Genomic DNA, 8,711 nt, shown 5'->3' with positions numbered 1-8,711 from the left:
GCATAAGCCCTTCTTCAGGAAAGAAGGGCTTATGCCCGAAACGTCGATTCTCCTCTTCCTTGGATGCTGCCTGACCTGCTGCGCTTTTCCAGCAACACATTTTCAGCTCTGATCTCCAGCATCTGCAGTCCTCACTTTCTCCTATAAATCTTATAAACTAGCTTTATAAGTGGAGACATACAGTATAAGAGTGCAGGAGTTATGTTAAACTTGTAAAACAGTAGTTTGGCACCAACACAGGATTCCTGTGTCCAGTTTTAGGTTCCACACTTTGATAAAGACATGGGGGCTTTGGAGATTTACTACAGTGGCTCTGGGAAAAAGGAATTATAGTTAAGTGGATAGAGTGGAGACGCTGGGATTGTTCACATTAAAGCAAACTGGGAGATTTAATGGGTGTATTTTAAAATCATGAGAAATGTAGCTAGTGTAGATAAGAGGCTATTTCCAAAGACTGAAGATTTGGAAATTCAGAGAGCATGGATTCAAAGTGATTGGCTACAGAATCAGAGGAAATTTGAGAAAGAAATTAGGATTTTGAATTCATTGCCTGTCAAGGGGAAGAACATATGACAACTTTCAAATGGAAACTTAATAAATACTTGAATTTTTTAAAAAATTGGGATAGGAGGAAATGGGCCTACCTGAATTGCTCAAGAACTAAAGCATTCCCAATGACACAGAGATAGTTTACATCCAGTTGAGGGGGCTATTGTAGTTTCAGTTCATTTCTCACCTTAAAGGCCAAACTTTTGACACAGTGTAGTGCTCCCTCTATACTACACTGAAATTGATTATGCACTTCAGTCAATGGAGTTATACTTGAACTCAGAACCTACTGACTCCAGGACTACTATATTTCTCACTCCATACACTATACTGCCTGACCTGCTGAGCGTTTCCAGCATTGTCCACTGTTATTTCAGACTTCCACCATTCATGGTACTTGCCTTCTTTTGAAATATTTGCAGATATTCAAAATCACTTTCATAAGAGAGAAAAACTTGTACAATTTATACAGCATTTTTCAAACCTAAGTTTGAAAAGAGCTTTACAATCAATGAGTAACTTGCAAGGTGTAGTTCCTAGTCTCTTCCTATCCACAGCAACACCAATACCAGGGATCATTACAATACACAGACCGAAGTTTCAGTTGTCTCACCCTCGGATGTGGGGTGATGTGATTCAATTTAAATATGTTTACACCATGCAGGAAAGTTCAGGAGCTGAGCATGTCTGTCCATCTCTTAGAATAATTCTCTCATCAAATTCCACAATATTTCAGTTAGCCCAACACTCGTAGCAATAAATTATATTTATGTAACACCTTTAACAAAGTAAACAGGTGTCTTTAGAAAATTATTTCAAACATCATGACATAGCTGAATATCAAACTGACAGGCTTGTTTCAGGAACCAGACAAGGATATCAAAGCAAAGCGTGGTAAAAGAACAGAAAGTGTTAAGATGACAGGTATTCGCATTTCAAATGGATGGACAGGCAAGTGGAAAGATTCTAAGATATCACAGTCACTCAATTACTGATACCTGGCCCTTGAAGTCTAGGCCCTCTCACAGACACCCAGTTCAGTTATCCAGTCCTCTCACAGATCCTGCCATTACCAAACTGGAAAAGGTACAAAAATGAATTCATTTGGATGATAATTCTATCTGAAAGGTCACACTATAAAGAAAAATTGAACAGCCTGTATGTTTTTTTTGTAGTAGAAAAAAAACATAAGAGTTAACTTGATAGAAGTCTATGAAAAGGTTTAAGCAGGCAGATGCAGAGAAGTGGTTTCCAACTGTGAGTGTGACCAGATTTAGAGGTCATAAATATACCAAAAGCAAACTATTGCAGATGTTGGACATCTGAAATAAAAACAAAAAAAAAAGTTCAAAATAGTCAGCAGATCAAGCAATATCTGCAGAGAGAAACAGTCAATATTTCAGATCATGACTATCCTTCATGAAAAAGAGTCTGATGACATTAAGTAAAATAGAATTTCAGAGGATCCCTACAGTGTGGAAAAAGGCCCTTCGGCCCAACAAGTCCACACCGATCCTCCGAAGAGTATTCCACCCAAACCCATTCCCCTACCCTGTTACTCTGTATTCTACCCCTGACTAATGCACCTAACCTACACATTCCTGAACACAATGGGCAATTTAGCATGGCCAATTCACCTAACCTACAAACCTTTGGATTGTGGGAGGAAACCGGAGCACCCAGAGGAAACCCACGCAGACACAGGGAGAATGTGCAAACTCCACACAGTCGCCAAGCTAGAATTGAACCTGAGTTCCTGGCGTTGTGAGGCAGCAGTGCTAACCACTGAGCCACCATCCTGCAAACGTTATCTGTTTTTCACTCTCCACATAATATTACCAGCATTTTATGTTTTAGGTTGTAAACAATCGCTAATTATTTGGGGAATTCATAAAGACCTTCTTTATACTGAGTGGTTTGAAATGGGACTTAGTTGTACAGGAAGTAGTTGAGGTAAATTACACAGATGCAATCAAGTGGAATCTAGATAAACATGAGACAGAATGGAGTTGATGGATATGCTGATAGAGTTTGATGAAGACGACTTGTTTGTTGTATAAAGATCAGTATAGATCTATGAAATGAATGAGCTATTCATATGCTGTACTAAGAATGACACTACCTCGCCTCAGAATACTGGTTGGAAGTGCAAGTGGCCACATTCAGTCAATTAGATGGATTCAGAGTTTTTGTCTGCCTCTAATGCTAAACATCATCAATAAATTCCCAGATCTTGAGATGCGCACCAGCTTCCCCTCTCTAAAGTAACCACATGGGTTCTGTCGAACTAGCAAAAATAGCTCTGAACATATAATTCACTTGTCCACACCAACTCATCAAAATCTCTCTGAGCACCAGCATATGAAAAAACCTTCCCTTGGTGAACTGGATATAAAATCCTTGCCATGATTGGTAAAGAAAATGCCCCTGTTATTTTCAGTGGTGACAGGCTAAAAATTGTGTGATTCGAGGGCATGGAATCACTGGAGGTGAACTCATAGCTGTCAAAAATAACTAGAAAATGATATTGGAGGGAGCACAGTGCAGATTCACCAGAACGTTGGCGTTTCCACAAGGAGGATGGAGAATAAAAATGGGAAATCTGGCTAAAATTGTACAGGACAGTGGTGAGACTGCACCTAGAGAACATTCAGAGAATGGGATGAGGTCTTTTGCTTATGAGGAAAGGTTAGACAAAAACTCACTGCAGCTGAGAAAACCTTTGAGGAGATCTTATTGAATCCTGTAACATTCTGATGGGGCTTAACGGGGGGGGGGGGCAGGGTAGCCAATATCTAAAATTGGGGGCTACAGTTTAAAATTCAGGCAACACACATTTAAGAACAAATAAGGAGGAATTTATTTTAGAGGGTCGTTAGCCTCAGAATTCTGTATCCCAGACAATGCAGTGATTTTGCACATTCAAAGTTGAGATGAATTCTGACTTACAAGGGAGTGAAGGCAAACGGGCAAGAGAAAGTGCTCAGACTGCAATTAGTTCACGCGATTGAAGGAGGAGGGGGACGGCAGGTGCTCGACGGGCCGAATGGTTTAATCTTGTACTTATTTATGATCTTCATTCCCTCTCTCTTCGACCTTCCTTTTCCCTCAGTCACACATCCATCGTCATTGCTCAACGTCGAGCTGAGAGCGAAAAGTTTAACCAGAAACAAAACTTCCCAGAGTTTGTGGCGGGGCCTCGGGTTCCGGTTCCTTACCATAACACGGTGCTGGAGCTGGTGCTGGAGCTGGTGCTGGGGCCGGGGCCTCGCTCGGACCACCCCCGCCGCCTCTGTCCGGCACTGGCCCCGGACTGTAGCCGCGATCCCGATCCCGTTCCCCGGTCCCAATCCCGGTGGGTCCTCACCTGGGCCAGGTAAACCCTGACGTCACTTGCTGCTCCAGGAAGGACTAAATGAAACAGGAAACGCGATTCGAATATAAAAAAAAACCCAAGGTAAAAGGGGGAGTAGTTTGTACAATGTGTTACACTATTTATGGAATAAAACAGGTCATTCGGTGAATCCACATGTACGTCTCTATCGTTTCCATTACCCTCTTGTTGGAATTCTGTCTGACTCCTCTTAACTGTATCCAGAGGGTTTGCCTCCACCATGGTAATATGTTCCAAAGTCTGGCCTCCACTTGAGCAAGGAAGTTTCTCCTGAGAATGTATTAGTAAGTATCCCTGGTTCTGGTTCTCACCAGCAAATTTCTACTTCCAACCTACTATATCCTTCATAATCCAAAAATGTCTAGGCCAGCCTTCCATTCTGTCTTTCTTTGGTGGGTAGAGGTTCAATCCCAATATTTTCTAACAAGTACAACCTTTCAATCATAGATTCATTCCCATCAATGTTTTTGCATTTTCTATTGCAGCTCTCTCCAGATCCTTCTATGGAGACGTTAATTGTGCTTGGTCCACCATGAGTAGTCAAACAAGATTCTAAACAAATTTACAGTAACTTTCTCACTTTTCAATTTCATCCCTCTTGAAATCAGCTTACTGCATTGCTTACTATTTTTATGGTTTCATTAAGTTCCATTGCTACTTTTATGATTTGTTCTGTCCCAGATCTCTTTTTCAACTGATTCCAAAAAGTATATGAGCTTCCTTACAAACGTACCACCTCAGAAGTCTCCATATTGATGTATTTTGCCACACGCCCATTCTGCCAGTTATTAATATCTGCTGTATTTGGGATAGCCCTCCTTTGTCTTCATGATATCCAGATCATTTGTAAAGTTTTAAATTGTCTTTCTGATTCCTTTGCACAAATCATTTGTGAATGGTGAACAACAATGTTGATCCCTGAGAAATATCAATTCCCACCTTTTGCAATCTACCTTTGACTTCTACTTTCTGTTTTATCCTCTCCATTCTGCAATTAATCCATGATTGTACACGTTCAGTACCCATGGGGATGGCCTCAACCGGGATCTTGGGTTCATGTCACTCTACAGGTGACCCCACCACACTATACACTCTCTCTCACAAGCACACATATACGCACTCACATACCCTCTCTCATGCACACACTCTCACAGGCATAAACTCCATTACACTCACGCACATGCTTCCTCAAGCACACACACACACTCTCTCTCGCTGTCTCCCTCACACACATGTAGACTCTCATTCTCTCTTCCCCACGCACACACACACTTTCCCTTTCTCCCTCACCCACACCCACCCACACACACACGAACACCCATATAAGTCTCGGGGGTGAATTTGCATTTGCAGATTTGTATTTGCTGATACATTCTATTTTGTTCAAAAAGCACACAATCTGTAGGCAGTTAGTCAATGTGACATTTTATAAATACCTACTTTGGAAATAAAACCAGTATGACTCTAGGATGGGACACAGACAGACTGTAACCTCATACCTTTTAAAGCATTGTCTGAGCTGATTTGTCACTTTTTTAAAAATATACTGATAAAGCCTTAAGTTATCTCAGAGTAGTGTCTTGAAAAAAATTCTGGGATTTACATATTAATCAATTGAAACCTGCATCCCCATTCTAAGTGGTTAAAGACTTAACAGTCATCTAGGATTGTCTAATACATCACATCAGTGGTATGACACTTTGATTTTTTACTTATAAATTGTGTGTCCTGTGTATCCTGTCCCACTAGCTACCAGACGAAGGAAGAGTGTTCCAAAAGCTTATACTTTCAATTAAACCTTTTGGACTATAATCTAATGCTTTGTGATTTTCAATGTTGTACAATAAATCACATTGACTGACTGCCTACAGACTGTGTGTTTATTGAACAAAATAGAATGTATCTGCAAATACAAATCTGCAAATGCAAATTCACCCCGTAGATTTATATGGGTGTTCGTGTGTGTGAGAGGGAGAGAGAGAGAGAGAAAGGGAAAGTGTGTGCATGTGTGGGTGAGAGAAAGAGAGAGTGTTTATCTATGTGTGAAGGAGAGCGCATATGTGTGCTTGAGAAAGCATGTGCGTGAGTGTAATGGAGTTTATACCTGTGAGAGGGTGTGCTCGTGAGAGAGTGTGTGCATGAAAGAGGGTGTGTGAGTGTATATATGTCTGCGTGTGTGTGTGAGAGTGTATAGTGTGGTGGGGTCACCTGTAGTGTGACATGAACCCAAGATCCCAGTTGAGGCCGTCCCCATGGGTACTGAACGTGTACAATCATGGATTAATTGCAGAATGGAGAGGACAAAACAAAAAGTAGAAGTCAAAGATTAGATTAGATTCCCTACTGTGTGGAAACACTCCCTTCAGCCCAACAAGTCCACACCAACCCTCCGAAGCGTAACCCACCCAGACCCATTCCCCTCTGACTAGTGCACCTAACGCTGTGGGCAATTTAGCACAGCCAATTCACCTAATCTGCACATCTTTGGACTGTGGGAGGAAACCAGAGCACCTGGAGAAAACCCACGCAGACACGGGGAGAATGTGCAAACAAACTCCACACAAAGAGTTGCCCGAGGCAGGAATTGAACTAGGGACTCTGGTGCTTTGAGGTAGCAGTGCTAACCACTGATCCACCTTGCCACCCAGATTGCCAAAGGTAGGATTTGGTACCTTTCAAAGATGTTTTGGCAATCTGAATATATTACATAAACTGCAGTACTCTTGTCAATTGTTCCTGCTGTTTTAAAAAAAATCACGCTGAAGTGAGAAAACCAGTGGACCAAATAGACATTTATTATAATCAACAATGGTTCACCTTTATTGTTACCAGCTTTTGATTCCAGTTTTATTTTAGTCATTAAATTTAGATTCGCACCAATTAACTTGGTGGGATTCAAAACTCAGACCATTAGTTTGCCCCTCTGGATTACTAGTTCAGTGTCATTATCACTACCCCCTCAACTCCCTCAAAAGACCAGAATGCGGCTAAATGATCAGTGGTAAATTCTCCAATGATGAAGCAGTGTATGTCCACATGGTGCAAATCCTAGACACAGCCAGGTTTGAGCTGGTAACTGGCAAATAATAGTACCACAAATGTGTGAGGCTATAATCATCTCTAACAAGAGACCACCATCTATTGATTGTATTCAATAGTCATACCATCATCAAATTTCCCACCATCAACAGGATAGGAGAGGAAGCTAATTCCCCAAAACTTCACAATCCACAAGCACAAGTTAGGAATGCAATGAAATATGCTCCACTTGTCCAGATGGATGTGCTGAGGGACAAAGTTCAGGACTATGTGCTGAGAGTTGTGCTAACATTTAGGGCAGGTACCACCTGGGTGAAGTTGGGAAAGACCACTGTCTAGGGTCTTTCTGCTGAAGTTAAATAACGGTTCATTCAGTCATCAGACTCTCCCGGTGCTTCAAATGTATGTAAATGTAATCTTGTACAAGTAAGAAATGCCTTGGTTTGTCTGCTGGATAGAATCAAACTCCAATGTTTGTTTCTCCATGTGCTACCGTACAGAACTGAACTGCTTAAGTGACTATGTATGGATATAAAGATTTTTTTTGGATAAAGTACATTTTTGCAATAATGAAAAGGATGTAGCTACAACAACTTAAGAAGCTCATTATCGTCCAGGACAAGGGAGATTATTAAATTAGGACCCAATCCATTCCCTGCACCACAAGCCAGTCATTACTAGTTTTATCCTGAATGCAGGGTCTAATGGCAAAGTGTATATCACCTTTCCAAACAGATGGGGAAAGTGGTAAGAATCCGTATGATCCAAGTACATACTATGTGGCTGAGAAGGTCAGCAATAAAGGAACACTGTCCCAGTCATGGCTGAGGATGTCATTTTCTGTTCAAAGCAGATTCAATCTGCAATTAGAAATGGTCTTTCTATTTTGAACATGAAACAGGGAGTTAACTGCATAAAACAGGGGTAACATGAGATTATATTTCCTGTGTTGTTGGTGACAATTCTGCAGGAGGTTATAGTAAGACCTCTGAAGAGAGAGTTATTAACATTGGATGTAAATACAATAGATAGAATCTTATCAGGATCTGAGCAATGTGAGCTATGGTGAGATTTGTGGCAGAATTGGACAAGACATCTAGTGAAGCCAATCTCGACACCATGAGCTTCTTTTATGCTTTTCACAAGTAGTGGAGTGAGTTTCTGGTCAGACAACAGCAAGTTGGCAATTAAAGATAATTATTACTAGTAACGCCTCATTAACAGCTCAACTCACCTTATTAGTATTCAACTTTCTATCTTACCAAATTCATCAAAAAGAGCTGGACGCCGAGAAAACTTGACTTTGAAATCCGAGCAGATACTTGGCACATTCAGCTCAGCCCTTACTCTGACAACTTGGCCAACATCTGAGTGTACACTCTGTGGGCACTGGGCTCATGTACCGCATTTCTACAAAATTTGGCATCTGATGTGTCAGCAACTAAGTTACCTTGTGACACATTTCCGATCCACCTACAAGTCGCTTCTACACTTCAGTGCTGCTCCCAAGGCTGCACTAGCAACTATTATTTTAATGCTACTGTTATAATACTGTGTAGTTAGGCGTACACGCCCAGCTCATTGACTGGACCAGGCTGCATCACCAGGTTCTTTGCTCGCTATTATAGAGTACACTCATTTTGAGCTTATCTGAACGCTTATAGCATCCCAGTCTTGCCATTTTGTGCTTTGACCCCTCAGCCAAAATGGAATCATAGAGTCATAGAGA

At 41.2% G+C, this 8,711-nt stretch overlaps 1 protein-coding gene across 1 annotated transcript in view; it reads right to left on the bottom strand.

The window, feature by feature from the left end:
- LOC122563567 (keratinocyte differentiation factor 1-like) overlaps nt 1-4,067 on the bottom strand; it is a 19,828-nt gene extending 15,761 nt beyond the window's left edge. The window contains exon 1 of the mRNA XM_043717462.1: nt 3,768-4,067. The gene's annotated coding sequence lies outside the window, so the exon portion shown is untranslated. The remainder of the gene's footprint in view (nt 1-3,767) is intronic.
- Nucleotides 4,068-8,711: the final 4,644 nt, after the last annotated feature.

The sequence above is a fragment of the Chiloscyllium plagiosum genome, chromosome 27 (genome assembly GCF_004010195.1).
Source record: "Chiloscyllium plagiosum isolate BGI_BamShark_2017 chromosome 27, ASM401019v2, whole genome shotgun sequence".
NCBI lineage: Eukaryota > Metazoa > Chordata > Chondrichthyes > Orectolobiformes > Hemiscylliidae > Chiloscyllium > Chiloscyllium plagiosum.
The sequence above is the reverse complement of the archived record's forward strand: the minus strand, read 5'-3'. Positions and strand labels throughout refer to the sequence as shown.